The sequence below is a fragment of the Leucoraja erinacea genome, chromosome 10 (assembly GCF_028641065.1).
Source record: "Leucoraja erinacea ecotype New England chromosome 10, Leri_hhj_1, whole genome shotgun sequence".
In the NCBI taxonomy this organism is placed as follows: domain Eukaryota; kingdom Metazoa; phylum Chordata; class Chondrichthyes; order Rajiformes; family Rajidae; genus Leucoraja; species Leucoraja erinaceus.
The window spans coordinates 20,975,728-21,001,976 of record NC_073386.1 but is presented as its reverse complement, the minus strand read 5'-3'; the positions used below and the strand labels follow the sequence as shown (position 1 = coordinate 21,001,976).

The 26,249-nt window shown below is 40.6% G+C and overlaps 2 protein-coding genes across 2 annotated transcripts in view; one reads left to right on the top strand and one right to left on the bottom strand.

Moving 5' to 3' along the window:
* The window catches only part of LOC129700879 (ERI1 exoribonuclease 3-like), a 288,420-nt gene extending 263,595 nt beyond the window's left edge, over window positions 1-24,825 (bottom strand). The window contains exon 1 of the mRNA XM_055641657.1: window positions 24,754-24,825. The gene's annotated coding sequence lies outside the window, so the exon portion shown is untranslated. The remainder of the gene's footprint in view (window positions 1-24,753) is intronic.
* Window positions 24,826-25,169: 344 nt separating this feature from the next.
* rnf220a (ring finger protein 220a) overlaps window positions 25,170-26,249 on the top strand; it is a 419,208-nt gene continuing 418,128 nt past the window's right edge. The window contains exon 1 of the mRNA XM_055641650.1: window positions 25,170-25,305. The gene's annotated coding sequence lies outside the window, so the exon portion shown is untranslated. The remainder of the gene's footprint in view (window positions 25,306-26,249) is intronic.

Genomic DNA, 26,249 nt, shown 5'->3' with positions numbered 1-26,249 from the left:
TCTCAGATGATAACACAGACTATATCTATTCTCCGAATCATACAGATATCTGGGATAGGGGGAGGCGTAACTGGTCATTAGCGAGGAGTGTATATGTTAGATTAGCAACTCAATGATGAAGATCTCAATGACAGCATTAATGTAGGTGGGGCAGGTAAAGGCTGGACTCAGATTGGGTAGACTCAGATTTTAAAAAACTGATTTTTTTTAATCTATTAAAAAAAAAATATTTTAGATTATATACAAGAAAGAAAACCGAATTCAGAGTGAAATATCAATCCACCTCTAAGCTTAGTGTGAGTTTGTTGTGGTTTAATGGAATTGCATCTCAAAGCATAGCTTTCCCTGCATTTAAGCTGGAGAAAGCTTCAGTCCATTCAGTTCTTAATATCGGATAGGCAGCTGGACGGAAAAGAATACTAATAGTTCTGCGATTGCCCAAGAGGAAGAGAAATGGAGCTGTATATGTTGTCAACGTAGTTGTGAAGACTTATCAATTTTCTTAATTTTGCCAGTATTTAAATAATGAAAGAAATAGGATCTTTTCTAGAATATACGTAAGAGCCTATGGCGAATGGATAGACATGAGGGAAAAAAACATGGATACTAATTTTATTATCTAAAATATAACAGCTAAAAATTAAATGATGAGGATATAGTGCAAAGTGTTTGGTCTGAATATGCACTAAAATGGGGAATCCAGCTACATAAAATAAATGTAAATAGCTGTTCCACCTACAAAAAAGTTGATGTGTGGTAATTAATTTGTAAGCATATGGGGTAGATTATATATTGCACTTGCTGTACACTTACATGCAGAGCAAATAATAAGAATTATGTATTTTCTGTTTTAATTGCACTAAATTTAAATCTACTAAAATATAAGCTGCATACAGAACCTCTCGGAAAACTTAGTAAATTCTTTAAAAAGGCTCATACATTAACTTAATTATGCCCATTTACATTTCTTAATCACTTATTTCATTGGGAAAAAAAGCCCAGGTTCCTTCAGTATTTGAATGGCAAACCTAGAATTGAAATACCTTGAAATCTATTTACAGTTGATTGCAAATATATCTAGTTTGCAGTACTGATTGTGGAATTACTACAGTAATAGACCAACTGTGTGACACATTAGTTTTAATATTTATTTAATGTAAAAGACAGAAATTGATAAATTTTGGTAATTATTTATTGATTTATTGGCACACAAGATCAGATAAATGTGAAGGTGCTACAATAAACTATATATTATATTTTGCTGACAAAATTCAAATTAGTTGAAAAAAATCATTATTGACAGAACATAATAGAACTAATATCTTCTTGTGCCAATGTTTTCTATTCCAAGCAGAAAGTGTAAAGGAATTCTCATCTTATCATTCTAAAAATCTTTAACATATAATATCCTCAACCATAGATGTGGTACCTCAAGGAAAAATATAGGTCAATGAATAGGCAAGGAGAGAATGAAGGTGGAAACATGAAGTCATTCACTTTGTAGAACAAATAAAAACACACAATATTTCAAGTTGGTAAACGTTTGAATATTGTTGGTGTCCAGGAAGATCTGGTGTCCTTGTGCAAAGTTTACGTGGTCGTACAACTACCAAACTATAAGGCAAACAGCATATTCACTATAACAACAATGGAATATGAGTACAAGAGTAGAGGCATCTTCCTCTAATTCGGTTGAGCCCAGGTATCTCTAAAGCCCATTTAGGCGATTTTTTTCAGCGACTAGGCTGTCGCCACATGGTCGCGTGGTGACGCCAGTATGGTCGTGAGTAGTCTCCTCAAGTCGCCTAAAGAGTCGTAACGTTTTTCTGGTCGCCGCTGGATTTTGAAATGTTCAAAACATATTGGCGACTGTGGGCTTGACGTATCTTGTCTTCTTCTGTCATAGATGCTGTCGTAGTTGGTACACTAGTTGTCCCCGGGTGCTGACTTCGGTGAATTCCATTAGCGATTACCTACGTCAACTGGCGACTGAACTGTCTTCAGTTGTCGCTGTCAGGGTCGTTGCTTGTCATAGCTTGTTGCGGGTGGAGGTAGGTTCACTTTGGTTGTCGTAAGTTGTTACCTGTGTGGTCATAGGTTGTCGTGGTGTGGTCGTAGGTGGATGTCCTAATAGGTCGCCGGTTGTCGGTAGCTTGTCGTAGCTTGACGTCGACTAGGTGGTAGCTTGTCGTAGCTTGTCGTGGGGGGGGGGGGGGGGGGGGGGGGGGGGGGTTCCAGTCTCCGCTTTTTCAGCGACCTGCTAAGATTTTGACAGTTGCCTGGCAGTCGCCAAAAAAAATCGCCTATGTGGGACAGGCCCTTAATGCTGTGTTCAAGTCTGATCTACCCAAGAATAAACTTGTGATGGAGGGAATGCTGCAAGCATTCATCAGATTGATTCTTGGGATAGAGATTAGTTGCATGAGGAGAAATTAAGCAACTGCCATATTTCTCTTGCTTTTAGAAGAATGAGAGGTTCTCTTTATGAAATATACAAAGTTCTTATGAAACATCAGCATCTTGATGTCATGGGGATCTTGGTACCTCCGGCTGAGATGTCTAGAAAATGGGGGTGACAATGTCACAAAACAAAAGCAATCAGCCAGTCAGGATTGATGGGAGAATTAATTTCTTCACCCAGAGAGGAGTGAATCAGTGTGATTCTCAAAAAAATATATTCAAAAATAAAAGAGATCAATAGACATAGATCAAGAAAATCAAGTTATATAGGATGAACACAGTAAAGTGCCATTGAAGTAGATCAGCCATGATATTATTTTCTTACATTTATGTTGTCAATTAGATTAGAGTTCAAATGTGAAACCTTTATCAAACTCAGAAACAAAGGAGCAAAATACCAAGTTTCCTGTTCAAACAAAATTGCAATACTGAACAAAAGAATCAACACAAATTAAAGTGTTGTACTAAAAAATTGAGCTGGTACGTTGACAGAAGCAAAAGGAAGATGGAGAAGGGAACAGGTAAAAGTGGATAAAGAACCTCTATGAACCTATACCAAATTATTTTTGTCATACTGATAATTGCAGACAGCTGAATGGGATATTATTGTGGAGCTGAAGTGTTCATTCACCTTTGGGCCTAATAAACAAATTGTCAGATTACGATAACAAAATGATAACACAATTAATATATTTTGATAAAATCATTTAGTTTTAAAGAAAAAAATACTTTTCATATCCTGTAACTTAGAATGACCACAGTCAGAAAGAGAACCAAACTCAGCACATCTTTTGTAGGGATTGCGCATGATAATCCCGCTAAACCCCCAAAAGGAGTGAACTTCAGCTTTGTGCAACTATTCTCTGACCAAAGTGAAAAAAGTTGAAACCTTTGCATAGTACTAAGGGTCAAAAAGGCTAATGTGACACTTGAAGGAAAGCCATCAGTTTGAGTTAAAGGAACGGGAGGGGGTGGGGTGGTAAAGTGCATCACCTTGAACTGAGCTGCAGACATGGTGAAAAGAGAAAAGTGCCAGGTTAAATTGGGGTCAGAATGTAAGAAGTTAATCAGTTTGAATGGGGCTGTGGACAAAGAGTGTCAAGATGAACTGAGTGAGAATTTTGTATTGAAGGAGAAAGTGCTCGAGGGAACGGAGAGAGAGAAAATCCCAGTATGAATTAGACAAGCTGGGAAAGAAGTCAATTTTCAGATGCAGTCTGCCCAATTTATGTTGGAAAACTGAGGAATACACCAGAAAAGGAATGAATGCACTAATTTTGCCCACAAAGGAGGCTATTTTTAGCTAAACCGCCAAATTCACAATGGCTTCAATTTCAATGTTCGGTAACAAGTAGCAGCCCGTGCGTTTGTGCTGGGTCACAAGTAACAACGGAATGCTGAAAAAGTCACAAAACCACAAATACATTCTGGGTATTTTTGTGGGGAACCAATGACCCTTTTTGCCTTACAATAATATCGTAATACACTTTTAGCCGCTCAGGAGCCATTGCCACCAAAATATCTCTCAAGTTACTGGGCTCTGTTTCAGTTTCCAGCAACTTAATAGTTCTGTGCAAATTAGGTGAAAATTTGAAAATGGCTCTGAACACTGCCCCATCGGTATTGGGCAAATAATGAAATTATTATGCCCATTTTCAACCTACTGCAAAAAGATATCCAGGAAAAATCAATAATCTGAATATCCTGATGTTGATATGAGCAAATACTCAGAAGGTAGAAAATCAGATCTGAAAATGGAGTTATGGGATGGCTAAACAAAGATTGGAAAATTGTGTTTAAAAAAAATCATTTATGCTCACTTGTATACACCCAAATACAAGTAGTACAATAAAGGTAGCAAATGAAAGCATTGATAAATGTACTGAGATGTATTGCTTTAGCTAATACAGAAATGTGGCTTAAAGGGGATGGAAATAGGAGCTTAATGTTTCTGCATACTGATTTCATACAAGATGGGACAAAAGCAGTAGCAATGTTGGTTCAAGGAACAATCACAGCTATGACAAAGAATGGTCTTCAATCTGAAATGTTGTATGTATCGATTCCACAGATGCTGTCCTGACTTGCTGAATATTTACAACATAATCTATTTTTGTTTGACAAAGAATATGTTGGAATGATCATCAAATGAGACCATGAGTTCAACTCAAGAACAAAAAGGGAGCATCTCACAGTCGAGAGTATACATTACATCTTCCAAAAGTTGGAGTAACGCAGTGGTACAGCTAGTGAAGCTGCTGCCTCAGTTCCAGAGAGCTGGCTTCTATCCTGACCTCCATGTGCGTTTATAGTTTGCAAGTTCTCTGTAACTGCATGTGTTTCGTCTGGGTGTTCGATTTTTCTCTCATCCCAAAAATGTACTGGCTGCTAGATTAATCAGCCACTGTAAATCAGCCTTGACCATCGTTGGAAAGTTTTCTCCATTGACCATCCTGCTGTCTTGAGGATTTGGTCCATCGGAACATCCAACTTCATAGCTGCAGATGTCGCTGCAGCCCTGGTGGAGTGAGATTTAAAAATGTTAGTATCCACTCCAGCCTTTATTAGAACCTGTTTCAGCCATCTCGAGATGGTCTGGACTGTCACTTTTTTGTGTGGTTGTTTGTGGCTGATTAAAAGTGCCATTTCTTTGCATCTGATGATTTTTGTATACTCCATATATAATAGTAAGTGTCTTACTATACAGAGACGATCATCTGTCGGGTAGGCCCTAAATTCTATTTTTAGGCCTGCTGACCCCTGTCTGTTCTGCTTGACTAATTCATTGATGTGAAAAGTTAAGTTTCCAGATGAAGAAGTCATGTTGTCCAGTCTTAATTTATGTAGCGACTGTACCCTTTGTGCCGTGACCAAGGCCATCAGCATGACTGTTTTCAGTGTCAGTTTCTGTAGGGACAGAGCTGTAGCTGGAGACCAGTTCCTTAGCATGGTCAGTACAATGCTCACATCCCATATTTGGGAGTACCTGGTTCTCGGGGGATTGACATTAAAATTCCCCTCATGAGTTTAGTTACCAGGGGGTGTGTCCCAACAGAGCACTTCTGGCACAGTTGATGGCACTATAACTGAGCCCCTCATCGTAATGGGGCCTGCCAGGAATTCCAGAACAGACGGGATGTTCATTGATCTGTGGTTGATGTTATTGTTGTGACAGTACATTTCCCTTTTCCTGATGTACACCAGGTACTGTTTTTTGGTGGACTGTCTGTAGGCCGCTGAAATCATGTCCACTGTTCGGTCCGTCAGTCCCAGATGCAGTAGAGGGGCTTTTAAACTCTACAAATTAATTAGTTCATATGGTTATGACATGGGTGGCTTTCCCTTGTTACGGGATGAACCAGTAAATTTGGTCTATGCCGGATGGTGATGCATGGTCCTAATACCATGTCGAGTATCACAGGGAACCATGGTTGAGTAGGCCAATCGGGTACTACCAAAATACCAGACGCAGAGTCTTGCTGTATTTTCCTTAATACCCGACTGATGAGGCAGAAAGGAGAGAATGCATAAATAAACAATCTCCCCCAATGCAGCGCAAATGCATCTGTCGCCGCTGCCCCAAGGTCTGGTTCCCATGAAACATAGTTTGATAACTGGTGATTAAGCCTGGATGCGAATAGATCAATATCTGATGTTCCATACCGTGCTGCAATATCAGCAAATATTTTGTTATCCAACATCCATTCGGTGTTTTCATTAAATTTGCGTGACCTGGTGTCTGCCACTAAATTTAGTTTACCTGGTAGGTAGGTAGCTGATATCCAAATATTTTTCTGGATACACCATTGCCAAATTGTGTTGGCCAGATTGTCACATGATGTCGATTTGTTTCCACCCATGTGGTTGATATATGCTACCACGGTGGTATTGTCAATTTGTAGTCTAACATGCTGGTGATATAACCCAGAACAATATGACTTAAGGCCATGGAATGCACCCAACATTTCCAGGTAGTTTATGCCCAGTGTTTGTAATAATGATGCCTCCAGTGCATGCCATCTACCTCCACAGCTGGAGATGGAATTGGTAGCACCCCAACCAAGTGCACTGGCATCAGTTTGTAGTACCATAGACGACCTGCTGATAATGATTGGGTTGGAACAATGCCGAATGTTATCTTTCCACCATTTTAGTTCCATTATGGCCTCGGTTGGTAGCTTCATTGGTCTGTCAAAATGACCACCATTAATTTTGAGTGCTCGTATTTTTGCCCTCTGTAAATTTTGATAATGTAAAGGTCCGAATTGTGTGGCTGGAAAGGCAACCACTATTTTGCCAATTATTCTTTCTACCAATCTGATGGATGGTTTACTAATGTCAATGAGATTACTGCAAGCCTCTGTTAAGGCTGTAACCTTTTTCTTAGGCAAAGTAGGTAGTGCTCTGTACTGCCAGAGCTGACCCATCCAGTTGAATTTTAAATAACATCTGTGGTCACCTCGTATAGGTACTGAATAGTAAGCATCTTTTAGATCGATGCTTGCCAGGTAGTAACCTTTGGAAATCAATTGCTTAGCAGTAACAAAAGTTTCCATCTTGAAATGAATATATTGTACGAAAGTATTCAAATTAGTCAAATCTATGATGATGCGACAACCACCATCCTTTTTGTTTTTGACAAAGATTTGGACACAAATTCTATTGATTCGTGTTGGGTTTTTTCAATTACCCCTTTTTCATAAAGCCGCTCCAGTTTAGCGTGTGCTTTTGATTTTTCTTTGCCTGAAAGCACGAACTTTCGGTTCGGTACATGCTGAACTGGAGGGTTATGTTTATGTATAAATTCTATGGTATATCCCTGGATACTGCTTAAAATATAAGTGTCGAAAGTTAACTTATTCCATGTATCCAGATAGAAGTGTAATCTCCCACCAACCTCCATGCTTCCTTTAATTCGTAAGGAACCAGGCCCACCTACCTCCATGGTTACCAGTGGTAGGTTTACTTCTTTCTCGGTATCCTTCGTGGACGTTGAGGCGCCGGTGTCTGGGTCTGTGGTTGGGTTGGTGTTGGGGGGTTTGCGCATTTTCCAGGAAGGCCGGTCTGGGCATGGCCTAAAAAAGACCGATGTTCAGTGTACCTGGCCTTCGAGTTTTCACCAGTTTGTTTTGTTCAACTGGTGGGTGCATAAGGGTGCTGTTTGTGGCCGAAGTAGGTTTTAGCTGATGTTGCTTTGATGAGCCCAAGGGTTTTTGCCTCCTCATCGAATTCTTTCACTTGTTTGGATAGATTACCTCCAAATAGTAGAATTGGTCGTTTTGGGGTTCCAGGTTTGCATAGACCTGCAAATTTAGGGTCTAAAGCGGGTTGGATGGCACTCTTCCTAATAATGTTTATTTCGTATTGAGTGTTGCAGAATAAAGCAAGTGCATCCTGTTGATCCTGTGACATGTCTTTTTCGTCTATTGTGTGGGCGAAAGCTGTAATTCCCACTGTTAGGACCTTCAGTACTTTTTGGAGTTTCAAGTCCCTGGCTCTAATTGCTACTCCGACGTGTTTCCATATGCACTGGTTTACAATGGGAACATTCAGTGATGTACAGTTCCCTGGTGGTAAGTGTCTTGCCGTGGTGTCCATTAATGCCTGTCCTTGTAGCTGCTTAAATGACATATAGTCAATACTGGCAGCTAGTTTTGGTTTCAGGTTTTGGCCAGTTAGGTCTGGTTGTATGAATTGGGACACCATGTCCAGTAAATTTCCGTTTTCTTGCACCCCTCGCACACTTGGTGATTGTTCTATAAACCCCTCTTCAGGGTCAGCCCAGAAGTGACCCCCAGTACTCCCCTCTGACGAGGGAGAAGCACTGTGCAGCCCTACAAGAGGTACTGCTGTAGGACTTACAAATTGCCCACAGTGACTAGCCTCCATCTCCCGGAGGATGTCACGTTGGAGCATTTGCTTCATCAGCCGCTCAAACCGGCTCCAATGCTCCCGGTCACTGGCCACTCGCGGCTGCTCCTCAAGCCGCTCCAACTGGCCCCAATGCTCTTGGGCACTGGCCGCTTGCGGCTGCTCAAAGTCGGACTCATCGGAGTCAACGACTCTGTCAGACTTTTGCTTTGCCTTACCGCCCGGTCGCGGTGTAGATCTGGCCGGTGCGGGGGCGAAGTCGGGCACAGCTGTTCCCATTACGGGCGATTCTTGTGCCGTTGGCCACTGCTGGCTGCCCGCAACTCCGCGGTTCTCCCCCGCCAGCTTTGTCGCAGCCTTCTTATTCTTTTTTGTTCTGTCCATTGGCTCCACCTGTAACACAGTGAGTGGAAAAAGAACGCAGTCTCCTTACGTGCAGTTCCCGGCTTTTAAATTCTGCCGCTGAGGGGTAACGTCATTCCACCTGCATGACTCTTTCGCAATGCGTGTAGCGATATGACACGCATGCGTCCTGCCGGGGTTCTTCACGTAGTCACTCACGTGACTCCGAAGTAAAATCCTTAATTACATTTAGAGATTGTTGTGTTTAAGCCGGATGTCTGGGAAGGGAGAAGGATTTAGGTTCGAGGAAAAAGGAAAAGAAACGGTAGTTGAAAAGAGTATCAGCGAGTGCGGTAGATGTGATGTTATCCAGTCAGTCTTAACATAGTTATGAGAAAGAACAAAGATAAAAACAGGAACAAACATTTTAAAGTGGCATAAGATCAATTTTACTTGACTGAAAAGTGATTTGGCAAAAACTACCAACCTGGTAATTGTAAATCACTCAAAGCAAATGGGAAGCATTCAAGTTGGTGATTTGAAATGTTCAGAGCAAGTGTGGGCATTCAAAAAAACATGGCAAGGCTGTCACTGTTTAAGGTCATAGAATGACATGGTCCTTACAAGATGGAGTGTGGCAAAGTAAGGAAAGTTGAAGTCACATACCAAGAATTAAACACTGCAAAAAGCCTAGGAGAATATAGGAGGATGGTGCCAGGACTAGAGAGGGTGAGCCAGAGAGAGAGGTTGGGTTGGCTGGGTCTCTATTCAATGGAGCGCAGGAGGATGAGGGAAGATCTTATAGAGGTATACAAAATCATGAGATCGGGTAGATACATAGAGTCTTTTGCCCAGAGTAGGAATCAAGGACCAAGGTCATGGGTTCAAAGTGAAGGGGAAAAGATTTAATAGGAATCCGAGGGGTAACTTTTTCACACAAAGAGTGGTGGGTGTATGGAACAAACTGCCAGAGAGGTAGTTGAGATGAAACTATCCCATCGTTTAAGAAACAGTTAGACAGGTACATGAACAGGGCAGGTTTGGAGGGATATGGACCAAGCGCAGGCAAATGGGACTAATGTAGCTAGGACATTGTTGGCCGGTGTGGGTGAGTTGGGCCGAAGGGCCTGTTTCCACACTGTATCACTCTAATACAAGAACTGTTGGGATGAAATTAAAAGAGAAATGAGAAAAGCAAGAGCATGAAAGAATGATCGGTAAAATCATAAGAAAATTCAAATTATATTGTATACACATAAAGTGCAAAGGGTTAACTACAAATGTGTCCGTGACTAAACTGTTAAAAAAAATATGTGAAGGCACAGGATGTAGGCAAACTCCCAATTTTAAGTTTTATATTTATCTTTGCAAAATAGGGGATGATGCCCCTGTTGTGGTATTTGAAGTATGTGAAACATTGGGTGAGAGAAGCAAACTAAAAGAAGAGGGGTTTAAAGGGCCTGTCCCACTTGGGCGACCTAATTGGCGAGTTTAGAAGAGTTTGAAAAAAAATGACATGTTGAGGAACTCCTTCGACTATGTTGAAGACCAGCTTCGACTAGCTACGACTAACTTCGGGAAAATTTGGACACCGAATAGTGGAGAGTGAAGACAACCTCCTTCGATCTCCTTCGACCTCCCTTCAACTATGATGACGACTATCTACGACTACCTTCAACTACCCTTGATTACCTACGACCAACATGCGACCTACTACGACTAAACCTACGAGTAAAAAAAGTATTGATTTTTTCCATGGCGACCTTTTTTTACTCGCGGACATTTTTTAACATATGGAAAAAAACGCCGCAACCTAACTGAGGCCTCGAGTATGTGGAGACCACTCTCGAGCATGAAGGAGGGTTACGAAGTCCTCCTGCAACCTCGTGTCGACCATGAGTCGAGGGCAAACTCACCAGAACTCGCGGATTAGGTCGCCCAAGTGGGACAGGCCCTTAAACACTGTTGATGGCTGCGATCTACTTCATTTTACCAATGTTTCCTTACATTTTGCTCAGGAAACTTTAATGGGGTCATCGAAGAACAAAAATCTACAGGACAGGCAAGATCTGTGGTGAGAGAAATAGAGTTAATGTTTTATGCCAATCATCCTTTGTCAGAACTAGGAAATGTTAGGAAATTTGTATATTTTAACTTGCAAAGAAGGGAAGTAGTGAAGAGAACAAAAAGTTATGCTTGTGAGAAGAGGGAGACTAAGAGAAAATGGATCTCAGAGATTAGCATTGGCTCACAAAGGATGGGAAATATTTGTAAATTGCAACTCGTTTGTCATGTTACATAGTCATACAGTGTGGAAACAGGCCCTCCGGCCCAACTTGCCCCCACTGGCCAACATGTTCCAGCTACACTAGTCCCACCTGCCTGTGTTTGGTCCATATTCCTCCAAACCTGTCCTATCCATGTACCTGTTTGTTTCTTAAATAGACATAGAAACATAGAAATTAGGAGCGGGAGTATGCCATTTGGCCCTTCGAGCCTGCACCGCCATTCAATATGATCATGGCTGATCATCCAACTTAGTATCCTATACCTGCTTTCTCTCCATACCCCCTGATCCCTTTAGCCACAAGGGCCACATCTAACTCCCTCTTAAATATAGCTAATGAACTGGCCTCAACTACCTTCTGTGGCAGAGAATTCCAAAGATTCACCACTCTGTGAAAAATGTTTTTCTCATCTCGGTCCTAAAAGATTTCCCCCTTATCCTTAAACTGTGACCCTTTATCCTTAAATGTTGGGATAGTCCGTGCCTCAACTACCTCCATACAGCTTGTTGCATACATCCACCATCATTTATGTGAAAACGTTACCCCAAAGATTCCTATTAAATCTTTTCCTCTTCACTTAAACCTATGTCCTCTGGTCCTCAATTCACCCACTCTGGGCAAGAAGCTCTGTGCATCTACCCGATCTATTCCTCTCATGATTGTATACACCTCTATAAGATCACCTCTCATCCTTCTGCGCTCCAGGGAATAGAGCCCCAGCCTACTCAACCTCTACCTATAGCTCAGACCCTCTGGTCCTGGCAACATCCTCGTAAATCTTCTCTGTACCCTTTCCAGCTTGAAAGTTACTGCTGTTGCATGAATAGGTGTCATAAGAATGTAAAGATCAGTCCACCTGGGTGATCCAGAGTCTGTTATTAGAATTCTCCACCATATTCCCATCCTGAACTTTCTGGACTCTTATAAGCTTCCAATGAAATCAAATATAAACTCAGGAGATTGGGAAATAATGCATTGACATAGATTGCAAATGCTTTATTGGACAGAAAACAAAGAGTACGAATAAATGGTTTATTTTCAGGGTGGCAGATTGTCTAGTGCGGATACTGCCTGGAGTGGAGTGTGGGCCCTATCTATTAATGTACTATATCAATTATTAGTCTGAGTTGTTAAAATGCCATATTTCCAAGCTTGTTGACAATAAACTTGTTTGGATTCCGAGTCCAGCAAGGCGTAAAAAAGATTTAAGGAAATATGGACAAGCTGAAAGGGTGAGTGAGCTAGAACATGATGTGGCAAATATGTTAAGTCATCCACTTTGGTACATGCAACAGAAAAGCTGGATATGTATTTGTTGAGATAAAGGATGATTGTGCACGTTACTAAAAATCAACGTGCAGGTGTTTCAAGTATTTTGTAGGGAAATTGGTATGTTGGCCTTTAATATAAGAGCTTTGGTTGCAAATGGAACAATTGACAATAATTGCAGGAGGAGGCCATTCAACCCTTCGAGCCAGCACTGCCATTCAATGTGATCATGGCTGATCATCCCCAATCAGTATCCCGTTCCTGCCTTCTCCCCATATCCCCTGACTCCGCTATCTTTAAGAGCCCTCTCTTGAAAGTTGAAAGTATCTGAGGCAGAGAATTCCACAGACTCGCAACTCTCTGTGTGAAAAAGTGTTTCCTCATCTCCATTCTAAATGGCTTACCCCTTATTTTTAAAATGTGGCCCCTGGTTCTGGACTCCCCCAATATCGGGAACATGTTTCCTGCCTCTAGCGTATCCAAACCCTTAATAATCTTATGTTTCAATAAGATCACCTCTCATCCTTCTAAACTCGAGTATACAAGCCCAGCCGCTCCATTCTCAGACAACAACATATTATTGCAATTGTATAGGGCCTTGGTGAAACTCTATCCTGGGGACAATCTGTATTTTTGGTCTCCTCACCCAAGGTAGGATGTACACATCATAGAGGAAGTGCAGTGAAGATTCACTGGACAGGTTCCAAGGATGGCAAGTCAGCTCTATAAATTGAGATCGAGTAGATTAAGATTGTACACCTACAGGTTTAGGAGATAGAGAGGAGATTTCATTGAAACTGACAAAATAATTAAAGGGCTTGACAGGCCAGAAGCAGGACTGGGTTTCTCCTGACTGTGGAGTCTTGATCCAGAAGGCACCGTTTGACAATAAGGGCAACTGTTTGTCTGAAATGAGGAGATTGTTTTTTTACATAGGTAGTGATAAACCTTTGGAATTCTCTTTCCCTCTGGAGGCTCAGTCACTAGGATCATTCAGAACAGAGAGAGGTTGTTTCTGGGCATTGAGAGAATCATGGCAGATGTGGACAGTGCTGGAAAAAGAATGGAGGTAAAAGATCAGCCTTGGCAGATGGAGTATAAACGCAAATGCTGGAGTAACTCAGCAGGTCATGCAGCATCTCTGGAGAAAATGGATAGGTGATGTTTCGGGTCTGGACATTCTTCAGATAGAGGACGAGGCTCATTTTAGCAGATGGAGGACTAGGCTTAAAGTGTCATATGGCCCACTGTTACAATTATGATCATAATTTTCATCTTGCATCCTGGCATATCACAACATTTGCAACACCATTAATTCAACAATTTTAGACAATGGCCTTTCCAGTTTGTGTCAAAACAGACCAGTTCTGATATAATATCAGCCCCCAACATTAACTGAGTTTTACTCTCTCCAAAGATGCTACTTGATCTGCTGGACGTTTCCAGCATTCTTTATTCCACTTTCTCATCATCTACCGTGTCATGTCCAGCACAGTTCCAGCATTTCCTCCCCTGTCCCCTGATTGCCTTCTTATAAGTTTACCTAGTTTAAAATTGCTTTCCTTTGTACTTTGCAGTGGTAAGTGAAACCACTACAGTGCAATTATTGGTGCAATGAATTCAAAGTGAGTCAAGAGTTATTTTCTCATTGCAAAATGTCTTATGTATCCATCTAACCATCCTACAAGCGACACTGGATGGCTGATTTGGGAAATAAAAATGTCACATTGATGCAATTGGACATCTAAGTGCCAAGTCTGAGCAATACAGACAGCGTTTTCAATGTTTAACATTGCTTAACCTGGCAATGGTTAATGCTGACAGAAGTAATTTAATTCCAATAGAGATAGTTTCCCTGTGATCAGCACAAGAGGAAAGACTTCAAATATTCTTTAATGGTGAATGGAAGTTAATTGAGTACATGTCACACTCCTTTGGTCACTAGGGGTTATAGAGAATCTGCACTTCCAACACAAACACAAACAAAATTGGTTAATTAAAATTTGGAGCTGGATTTCAGTCCAGGTTGTCCCCAATTCACAGATCAAATATACATATTATTTGCTTTCTTACCTCAGAAAGGCATGAGCAAAGTTCTAAGGTATGTTAAGGCATAAACGTAAAAGTAATTCATTTGTGGAAATTAAAGACAATTTAAAATCAAAATAAGATACAAAAATAGCAGTAGGCCTGAAGATTGGAAGCGTTATAGAACATCAAGAGATTGATTAACAGGAATTAACAAGTGAGAGTAGGTGAAAAAAAAATCCATTGCCAAAGCTTTTATAGTTAAGGAAAAAGGAAAAGATTAGAGAAAGAGCGTCACAGACCAGGAGAACCCATGTAACCACAGGAACCACCAATTAGTCAAAAAACAGTACTAAAGAGGGTGGTGAGCTTGAAACCTCATCAATTATTTGGATCTGATAATCTACATCCCTGAGTTTTGAAGATGGTTTTAGAGATAGTGGTTGCTCTGGTTATCAACTGCCAGAGTTATTTAGTTACTGGAATCGTTCCAGTGCAGAGTAGTAAATGTGCAATTTAAGGAGGGAAGAAACAAGGAATATCTGAAGCATTAACCTGAAGTCAATGACAGGTACACAGGAGGAATCGATAATGAACGATGTAAAAATAGAACATCTTGAAAGTATAAGATTGAACCAAGTCAGCATGGATTTATGAAAAGTAAACTCTGACCAATTAATGGAGATCTTGAATACATAAGGGGTACAGCATATACAAATTGCAATAAAGAGTTTCAATAAAGTCAGACACAGACATCAGAAATGTATCCAAGAACAAACGTCAAGATAATAAGTGCAAACTTGCGACCAATACCAATCCAGATGAGTAGGGAGGAGGGTATAAAGAGGTCCCTGTGAGATATGAACAGGCTGTTTAAGCAGGAAAAATATTTGAGATGAAAGACAATTTGGAAATATGCAAAGTCATTCACTTTGGAGAACATAAAAGAAAAGTAGATTATTTGTCAAATAGTACAACATTGATAATGTTGATATTCAAAAAGTGTGGTTGTGCAAGTCACTGATGCCAGCACTCATAGAGCCATGGAGTCTTACAGCATGGAAACAGGCTCTTTTGCCCAACTTGCCCACACCAGCCAACATGTCCCATCTACACTAGCTCTACCTGCCTGTGTTTGGCCCATATCCCTCTAAATCTGTCCTATCCATGTACCCGTCTAAATGTTGTGATAACACCTGCCTCAACAACCTCCTCAGGCAGCTCATTCCATACACCCACCACCCTTTGTGTGAAAAGTTTACCCCTCAGGTTCCTTTTAAATCTTTCCTCCCTCACCTTAAACCTCTGGTTCTCGATTTCCTAACTCTGGTAAGAGATTGTTCATCTACCAGATCTATTCTTATCATTATTATGTACACCTCTATAAGATCACCCCTCATTCTCCTGCTCTCCAAGGAATAGAGTCCTAGCCTGATCAACTTCCCGCTATCACTCAGGCCATCGAGTCCTGGCAGCATCCTCATAAATCTTCTCTGCACCCTTTCCAGTTTGCCAACATCTTTCCTATAATATGGTGCCCAAAATTGAACACAATAATCCAAATGTAGCCTTGTCAACGTCTTATACAACTGCAACATGACCTCCCAACTTCTATACTCAATACTCTGACTGATGAAGGCCAATGAGCCAAAAGCCTTTTTGACCACCCTAGTGACACCACTTTCAATGAACATGTGCCTGTACTCCTAAATCCCTCTGCTCGACAATATTCCCCAGGGTCTTACAGTTCACTGTATAGGTTCTGCCCATGTTAGTGCTCACTAAATGCAACACCTCACATATTTGTGTTACATTCCATCAACCTTTCCTGAGCCTAACTGCACTCAAGTGCAGTGGACAAATGGAAAGTGAGTGGTATGCTCTTTTTTTAATAATGATAGTGTTCAACTGCAATAACTAGGAAGATTTATTGCAATTAGATAAGGTATTCATGAAATCACAACTGGAGTATTGTGTACAATTTTAATCTCCTTATTTCAGAAAGGATGTACTTGCCCTGGAGAGATAGCAGTGAAGCTTCATTAGATTGATTCCTGAGACTGCAGATTTGCCATACGAAGGAGAGACTGAATAGATTGGGACGATAGTTTAGAAGAATGTAACTGAAAATAACTGGCAGGATGTAGAGTGGATGTTTTCTCTGACTGATAAGTGTGGGACCAGGGAGCACAAGTATGAAAATAAAGGAAAGCTATTTAGAAATGAGAGCAGGAAAATATGTTTCACTCAAAGTGTGATAAACATTTTGAATTCTGGTGGGCAATTGGAGTTCAGTCATTGTTGTAATTTAAACCAAACGCTGATATATTTCTGGATATACAAGGAATCAAGTTCAAAAACTGGTTCCGAGATGGAAGATTAGCCATGCCCTTGATCATTAGTGGAGCGGACTCAAAGGATGTGATGGTCACATCTGTACTAGTTATTATGTTCCTACATTGCCTTAAAATACAAATAAAAGAAATTAAATAAATTGTAGAAAATTCTATTATTTTTAATAACCTATTTGCAGAGTGAAAAGGCTCCACCACTGAACAGATTGCAATTGTACCATGCAGTCTTCTCCTCAACATGCCAAGCAGCGTGCCTGCACCTTTCTCGGTTAATAAATCAAAAGGTGTGTGATCCTGTGGTCCTCTCTGCAACTTAAAACTACATTTTCTCTTTTTCCCCCAGTTCTGATGAGGGAGCTTCAACATGAAACGTCAACTCTGTTTCTTTCCATGCTGCCTGATCTACTGAGTGTTTCCAGCATTTTGTGTATTTGTTTCAGACCTTAACATCTAAAGTTTTGTGATTTTCAATCACAGGCAGGCACCCAGTTACAATTTCTTTCTTTGCCAACGAATTAGCACCAATTGGCTTATGTCTGCCCATCCAATCGTGAATTAAAGTAGCTAAATTCATCAACTGTTAATTATGCAACATGACTAGAGGCGCCTTGATTCAAGTCACTCAAAAGTCACCGAGAAGTCAATTATGAAAATAACAAATACTGGAAATATAGAGAATTGCTGGAAATAAAATGATCATCTGGAAGGGCATTTGGGTATAAAATTCTCATTAAAAATAGAGAAGTGGCTGTGTAAAAAATGTTAGTATATTTTCCATATTGATTTACTTTCAGGGCTGTTATATAGTCATGCAGCACAGAAACCGTCCCTGCGACCCAACTTGTTGATGTTGACCAAGATGTGTATCTGAGCTACTCATTTTCCTGCATTTGTCCCATATTCCTCCAAACCTGTTCTATCTACGTACTTGTCTAAATATCTTCTAAACAGTATCATTGCATGCACCTCTACTGCTTCCTCTGGAGGCTTGTTCCATATACCCAATATGTGGAAAAGTTGCCCATCGATTCTCGTAAATCTTTCTCCTCTCACCTTAAATTTATGCATCCTAGTTTTAGACTCCTTCATCCTAGAGAAAAGACTATTACCATCCACCAAAGACAGACACAAAAAGCTGGAATAACACAGGGGGTCAGTAAGCATCTCTGGAGAAAAGGAGTAGGTAAGGTTTTGGGTCGAGACTCTTCTTCAGACAGTCAGGAGAAAAAGGGGAATGAGAGATATAGTGCCCTCCGTCGTTTATTTATTTACCTCTGTACTCCACAATTTGAGATTTGTAATAGAAAAAAAATACATGTGGTTAAAGTGTACATTGTCAGATTTTAATAAAGGTAATTTTTATACATTTTTGGTTTCACCATGTAGAAATTACAGCAGTGTTTATACAAAGTCCCCCCCCATTTCAGACAACCATAATGTTTGGGACACAGCAATGTCATGTAAATGAAAGTAGTCATGTTTAGTGTTTTGTTACATATCCTTTGCATGCAATGACTGCTTCAAGTCTGCCATTCATGGACATCACCAGTTGCTGGGTGTTTTCTCTGGTGATGCTCTGCCAGGCCTGTATTGCAGCTATCTTTAGCTTATGTTTGTTTTGGGGGCTAGTCCCCTTCAGTTTTCTCTTCAGTATATAAAAGGCATGCTCAATTGGGTTCAGATCGGGTGATTGACTTGGCCACTCAAGAATTTACCATTTTTTAGCTTTCAAAAATGCCTTTGTTGCTTTAGGCAACGTCTCGACCCAAAACGTTGCCCATTTCCTTCGCTCCATAGATGCTGCCTCACCCGCTGAGATTCTCCAGCATTTTTGTCTACCTTTGTTGCTTTAGCAGTATGTTTTGGATCATTGTCTTGCTGGAGAATGAACTGCCGGCCAATGAGTTTTGAGGCATTTGTTTGAACTTGAGCATAGGATGTGTCTGTACACTTCAGAATTGATTATGCTACTACCAGCAGTTGTATCATCAATGAAGATAAGTGAGCCAGTACCTTCAGCAGCCATACATGCCCAGGCCATAACACCCCCACCACTGTGTTACACAGATGATGTGGTATGTTTTGGATCTTGGGCAGTTCCTTCTCTCCTCTATACTTTGCTCTTGCCATCACTCTGGTATGTTAATCGTTGTCTCATCTGTCCACAAGACCATTTTCCAAAATGTGGTTGCTCTTAAGTACTTCTTGGCAAACTGTAACCTCGCCATCCTATTTTTGCGGCGAACCAGTGGTTTGCATCTTGCAGTGTAGCCTCTGTATTTCTATTCATGAAGTCTTCTGCGGACAGTGGTCATTGACAAATCCACACCCGACTCCTGAAGAGTGTTTCTGATCTGTTGGACAGGTGTTTGGGGATTTTTCTTTAATATAGAGAAAATTCTTCTGTCATCAGCTGTGGAGGTCTTCCTTGGCCTGCCAGTCCCTTTGCCATTAGTAAGCTCATCAATGCTTCTTAATGATGTTCCAAGCAGTTGATTTTGGTAAGCCTTTGGCTGATGTCTCTAACAGTTTTATTCTTGTTTCTCAGTCTCATAATGGCCTCTTTGACTTGCATTGGCACAACTTTGGTCCTCATGTTGATAAACAGCAATAAACGTTTCCAAAGGTGATGGAAAGACTGGGGGGGGGGGGGGGGGGGGGGGGGGGGGGGGGGGGGGGGAGACTAGGTGCTGAGAGCTCTCTTATACCTGCATAAGGAGGCAATTAAACACACCTGAGCAATTACAAACACGGATGAAGCCATGTGTCCCAAACATTATGGTGCCCTGAAATGGGGGGACTATGTATAAACAAAGCCGTAATTTCTACATGGTAAAACAAAAATGTATAACAATGGCTTTTAATAAAATCTGACAATGTGCACTTTAACCACATGTGATTTTTTTTTCTATTTCTAGCAGGTTCCACTACCTGCAACCTCCGGCAACCACCTTCAACTAGCATCGCAACCAGCTTCAACTAAAAAATTACCGATTTTTAAAACGGCAACCTATTTTTAGTTGCGGCCGGTTTTGAATTTTTTGAAATAATCGCCGGAACATAGAAGAAGCGGAAACCACTTTCGAACATTAGGGAGACTGACAAAAACCTCCAGGAACCGCACGGAAACCTTGGGTGGGGCGCAAAGTCCCCAGAGGTTTCCTAAGTGGGACAAGAGCATTATACAGACAGTGGAACTCAACAGGACGACAGTAAAACAAATCCAGTGAAATCAATATTCATACCACTGGGTTGTAAGCTGCTCAAGCAAAATACGAGGTGCTGCTCCTCCAATTTATGTTTGACCTCACTCTAATAATGGAGACGGCCCAGGACAGAAAAGTCAGTTAGGGAATGAGAAGAGGAGTTAAAGTGGTCCACCAACACCGCTGTGCTGGTCAAGAAGGCACAGCAACGACTGTTCTTCCTGAGAACATTGGAAAAGACTGGTCTGCCCCAACAGCGACTGACAACCTACTACTGCTGCACCACAGAGAGCATATTAACATATGGCATCTCTGTGTGGTATCTCAGCTGCACGGAGGCGGAGAGGAGAGCTCTTCAGCGCAATGTCCACAGAGCGCAGAAGATAATTGGGATACAGCTACCAGCCTTGGAGGGCATCTACTATACACGGTGCCTCAGGAAGGCCGTCAGCATTCACAAAGACTCCTCACACCCTTGTAACAATGAAGAACTTCTACCTTCGAGCAGACGTTACAAGGCCTTCTACGCTCCCACCTCCAGACTCAGGAACAGCTTAATCCCCAGAGCTATAGCTGCCCTGAACCGGCCTGGCTGATTGCCCCCACCCCCATGAACTGTCTCCCTTGGATTGTCACATCGCACATTGACCCGGCACAGACCTATTTGCACTTTAAACTGTTTTACTTTTAAAAATATATATAATTCATGTTTCTCTGGGTATCTAAATTTTAGTTGTTTAAGTTATGACATCGGATGGAAGCTGCATACCAAATCTCGTTGCACCTATGTGCAATGACAATAAGATATTATTATTATTATTATTATTATTATGTGATTGGCAACCTCCCCACCCGAGTCGTTGTACTGGTTTTGCAGTTGTCCTGTTCAGTTTAATGTTGATGTCCGAGTTTTTTGGGAGAAATCAAAAGGGTTGCTCGTGTGGGTGAAGTCACTTCAATTGCAACATCAAATTATTTCACCACAGCTTCACCTGGTAAACTTCAACAATAGGTTTTCTATAATTTTCAGTAAAGTTTCTATAAAGACCAGTATTCCATGTGTTGTTCCTCCAATCGATGAGTGCAACATTTTCTATTATTCAAATTTCATAACCCTTATTTCATGAGGCTTGCAACTCTGTCATTCACACGCCACCTTCATCATGGCGAGAAAGACATCAAACATTCTGAATTGAGATGTTTTTCTGAAATTCACTGACACGTAATAAGTTGTCAGGTGCCTCACAAATTCACTGATGGGAACACTTTTCAGTCCACACATAAACAGATTGCAAAACTAAATACCACAGGACAATTATAGCTGGAGGCCCTAATGGCCAGCTCCATTCAATAATATTGTAACTGATCCTGAACCTCAAATCCACTTTGAGACATGATCCACATAGTGTTCAAAAATCTACAAATCTGCCAACCACTGACCATCCTTACCCAGGGGTAGAAAATGTCAAAGATAAATACACAAAGAGAAACTTCAGTGCTCCTCAATCCAAATTGACTACTCCATTATCCTGACACTACTCATCTAATTTTAGACCCTCTAGCTTGAAGAACAAGCCCCATGGCATTTACTTCATTATTTCCTCTCAGAATCTTGCTACATTTCAATGAAGCTGAGACCAAAGAATGCATCTTCTATTTGTTAATGTGAACTATCAATGATCACATTTTAAAAAATCAAAAGCGGGCATATTAGGCAATAAAAACATAGCAATGGAGGCAAGTTTAAGATATAATACTATAATAAGATGCAGGGTAGGACATCTTAGTGACGGGAACAAAATTTAAACATGAAATTTGTCAAAGGGAAATGGAGATACAAACAAAATGCTGGAGCAACTCAGCGGGACAGGCAGCATCTCTAGAGAGAAGGAATGGAAATGTTTTGGGTTGAGAGAAACATCATCCATTCCTTCTCTCCAGAGATGCTGCCTGTCCCGCTGAGTTACTCCAGCGTTTTGTGTCTATCTTCGGTTTAAACCAGCATTTGCTGATCCTTCCTGCACAGGAAGAAATTGAGCATCTTTACAGATAAATACAGGTGCTTAGTTCAGGTTACTGAGAAAATACAATAAGGACATTTGCAGTAGCGAGTATACATTAATCAGGATTTAATACAAACCAAAATGGTTACAATGGCTATGCATAAAAATGTATCATAAATGTTATATCTGAATGTAGTTTCTTACCAAAGGAATAAAATAGAAAAATGACAAAGTAAAATTATCAAGCAAGTCACTGGACAGACAAGGATTTGACTGCTGAAAGCAGGGAGATTTGATTAAAGTATTCAAATAAAGGAAATGGACACGATAGATAAATAATTTCCAGTAGAAGGTAAATCAAAGACAAAAGGTCATTATCAGGATGGATAAAAGCAGATTAATCTAAACCTTTTCATGCAGCGTTATTAAAATGTAGAATGCTTTATCCCAGTGGTGATCAATAATAAGTCAATTATAATGTTCAAAATGGCACTGGATAATTGCTTGAATACATAAGAAGCTTTGCAAAGAGAAAGACTAGTTTGAAAGTAACTTCACAAAATGTTCTAATTTCTGAGGAAGCCCCAACTTGTGCAATAAATATTTTGTACATACATTAACAAATCTCAGCATTCCGATGCTCACAGTAGTTCATGGATATACTGTTATACAACATTTTCTACAAATGGAAGCTATGCAAAGAGACATTTAAAGATGCATTGTTTTCAAAATGTTAAATCATTATTATTAGATTGCATATGCTACATCGCACAAATGGATGGGTACAGCAAATATTATTCCCAGGAAACTCGGACATCAACCTTGAATATTAGTATTGGCAGTGTCCTGGGGACGAGGAGGACACTCACACTTTTAATGATAAATTTAATTGGATTAAAATATCTAGGAACACAAGTAATATCTTTGGGAGAATACATGTTGGGTACGAGGAGTACAGACACCAAAGGAGAAATTACAATCTAGAATCTCAAAATGGAATATAGATCTGTAGGGGGATCAAGGAGGATTGGGGCACAGCTGTCTTGAACTCAATAAAATTGTAGAATATATTTTGTATATCTTGGAGCTGAGAGTTTTGGGGATTGATAGACTAATAGAACTGGGCAGGGCAGAATTATTCAGCCTTACAAAATGTTAATTGCTAGGATAGGATCCCAATAGCAAACTAGAAAACACTGGAAACCGTATTAGGCTCAGATTGCATGAATAGAATTATGAAATAAAAGAAATAGCCAGTAAAGGTCCAAGCATTTGAAATAGGCAACAGCTTGTAAGTAAAGGCACTGATGATCAGTAAAGAACCTTTGTTGACAATTCTAAATTATGTTTAACACCTTAATCTGTATTTACAATGTTTTGATTATAGAAGAAAATATGGAATTTGTTTTTCACAAGCATAGAGTACCCACAGTAGTAAATTGTTAATTTGCAAAAGAGAGTTTGATGGTTGTAACGTAAGGCAACAGAGCTATCTGATGTACCACAATACCATGTGCTTGAAATGTCTGACATTCTCAAGGCTTTCACAATATCAGTAGAAATAGCCAACAAAATAAAAATTCCAGGAAAGGAATTATCAGTAGGAAAGAACTGCAGATGCTGGTTTAAATTGAAGGTAGACACAAAATGCTGGAGTAACTCAGCAGGACAGACAGCATCTCTGGAGAGAAGGAATGTGTGATGTTTCGGGTCGAGACCCTTCTTCAGACTGGAATGAGTGACGTTTCGGGTCGAGACCCTTCTTCATCTGTCTGAAGAAGGGTCTCGACGTGAAACGTCACCCATTCCTTCTGTCCAGAGATGCTGCCTATCCCATGAGTTACTCCAGCATTTTGTGTCTACCAAGGAATTAACAGTGTCATCAATCCCAAATGTTAATTTCAATGAATGCTATGAATTCATTTTGTCAATTTCTTTATCAGTATCAACCTGGTTTTGAGTGAGAGGTAGTGGAAGATCACACATATAACAGTACACAAGCAATACACAGATGCATGAAGTTTGAAATAAAAACAGAACATTTTGTAATTACACATCAGAGGCAAGGCAAGTGTTTCAGATCAATAATCTTAATTCCAGCATTTCACTTGTCATGATAAAAAGTACGCTGCGAGAAAATTTGGTTTAAACAAGACCCATCTTAATACAATAAATCACAACCAAATTTATTGACATGAAAACTGAACAAAAAATTTCAACACGGGAAATAAAAAAATTAAAACATTATATTGCTTATGTTGCCAAATTTGATCATGGTAAAGCCGAAGGATCAAAGGTACCTATTAAACATACGTGGGAGAACTGGGATACATCTGCACCTTAAAGAATATATAAAACCACGATAAATTCACATTTCACAACCAAAAAACTATTGGAAAACACAAGATAGGATGGGAAAATTGCATCCTGGTTGCCACGCTGCCATTTCACCTTTCAAAAAACGACACGTTTTTCTTGTTTAAATGTTGATTTATTGACTTTCGCTTCAGTTTCATGTCATGAGTTTCAAGCGAAGTAGTTTCGTTTCTCAGCTTGGGCAGGAGTCTGTCCAGAAGCGGTATTTTTGCAAATGGACAATTCGCCTCTTGCTGAACCGAAGCGAGACAACAGATTTAAAGAGTGAAGGTGGGGGGTGGGGAGGAATGATTCAGTGGACAAAACATTTCAAGTTGTCAGAAGTGCCATTTACCCCACAGCCTGGCAGCCGGTCACTGGGAAACTGCAGCGTTCCTGCACCTCTAACCAAAAGTTTATTTGAGTTGCTAAAGGCTCCGCTCTCTCGAAAGGAGCATGGCCCTTCGTTTTACCCTTTGCCTGACAATACACACACACGCCAGAAGCTCTCCCCGCGTTTTAAACAACAATAAACCCAAAGCAACCACTTTGAATCAACGACCTCGGCCTTACTCACCCAACCTATCCTGCTTGCTGAGCCTGTCGTTTGACCCGAATCGTTATTGACACCTCCAATGGCCATTCAGAGCCCGGCCTTTGTCCGGAAGTCCGCGGCGACAGCCAATGGGCTTGGTGGGAGGCGGGCTTAGTGCTCCCGAAACCGTCGTCATCGGGTTTGGTTGAGAGAACAACATGGCGGCGCTTCTCGTTTGGGACGCGGTGGCATTCTGGGAGTTGTAGTCCGTAGACCCGGCGGACCCGCCCTCCCCAGGGTCAGAACAGACACTGTTCGGCCCACACTCACCCTCAAAAGTTCGTGGGTCCGTGAACCAGCGCCGAATATTTACTGACGGTTTCATAAAGCCGGCCCCTTAGGACATTTTAATCCACAATTTTGACATATTGGCAACTTTTTTCTACAAATGTCATGATGAGCCTCAGTCAGTGACCGAGGGAGGCGATCTTTGGCTGCTTCAGCTGCAAGCCATGACAATAGTTGGCGGCCTGCTAATAAACTCCCCGTGAAATGTAATAATACATTCAAAATACCATTCCATCTCGTTCTAATGTAAGTGTGTTATGAATGCATCACGTTTCCCACTGTGTGCTATGGACTACAGATGCCTTGCATTCTGAAGTCTTCCTTGCCTTTGACTTTTCTGTGTACAGGAGGCTGGGAATTGTAGTTTAATTCAACATCCCCATTCAACAGATTGCGAGGAACTAAGTTCAGTCTTGCCGTAATGTACCGCGAATTGTCAATTAGTTTTAATTTCATTCGCCACTTTGCAAATCTGAATGACGTTTCGTTTCTGGTTAATTGTAAGTTTAAATAAAGCTTCAACCCCTCCGGCAGTTACATTAGTCAGAAGATTTGAAACCATATTACAACGTGACATATTTATGCAGTTAGTTATACTGTTGTAATTCTAATGAGGTCTCATTATTAATATTTTGTTTACTTACTTTCTTTGGTTTTGACTGATTATCCTGTTCGTGTACGATGGACCTACAATGTGCAGTAATAAAGCAAAGAATTGTCTTGAAATAACAGTGTCACCCTTTTCGCTGTTTGGATTTCCTCAAATGATAGGATTAAGCTTTACCGATGTTCACAGAGTTACTTTAATTTGGGGGGTTTTCTGCAACTACGAGTTTATGCATCGACTTTTTTTTAGTTTCGACTGTAAACCTGGGTGTGTATTTTGTTGTGGACTATAATGTATTTATAGTGTCAGCAAGTTATTTATCCGAGCTCTTTGGTCATGTTAAGCTGCTCACGTTCAATGGGAAACTGAGATAATTAATAAGGCGAGGTATTGATTTTTTTTGGTGTTCGTTGAAATGCAGGTTTATATAGGCCGTCGGAAGAGTTGGTGTAATAACAATAGATACACCCACGGTGCGAGTTTATCAATCTTGGCAAGACATTATCCTACCTAATGTTTTTGTACAGTTGGTTGATTGATTTTGGGAATGATGCTTCTCATTGTCTTTCCAGACCTAGCGATT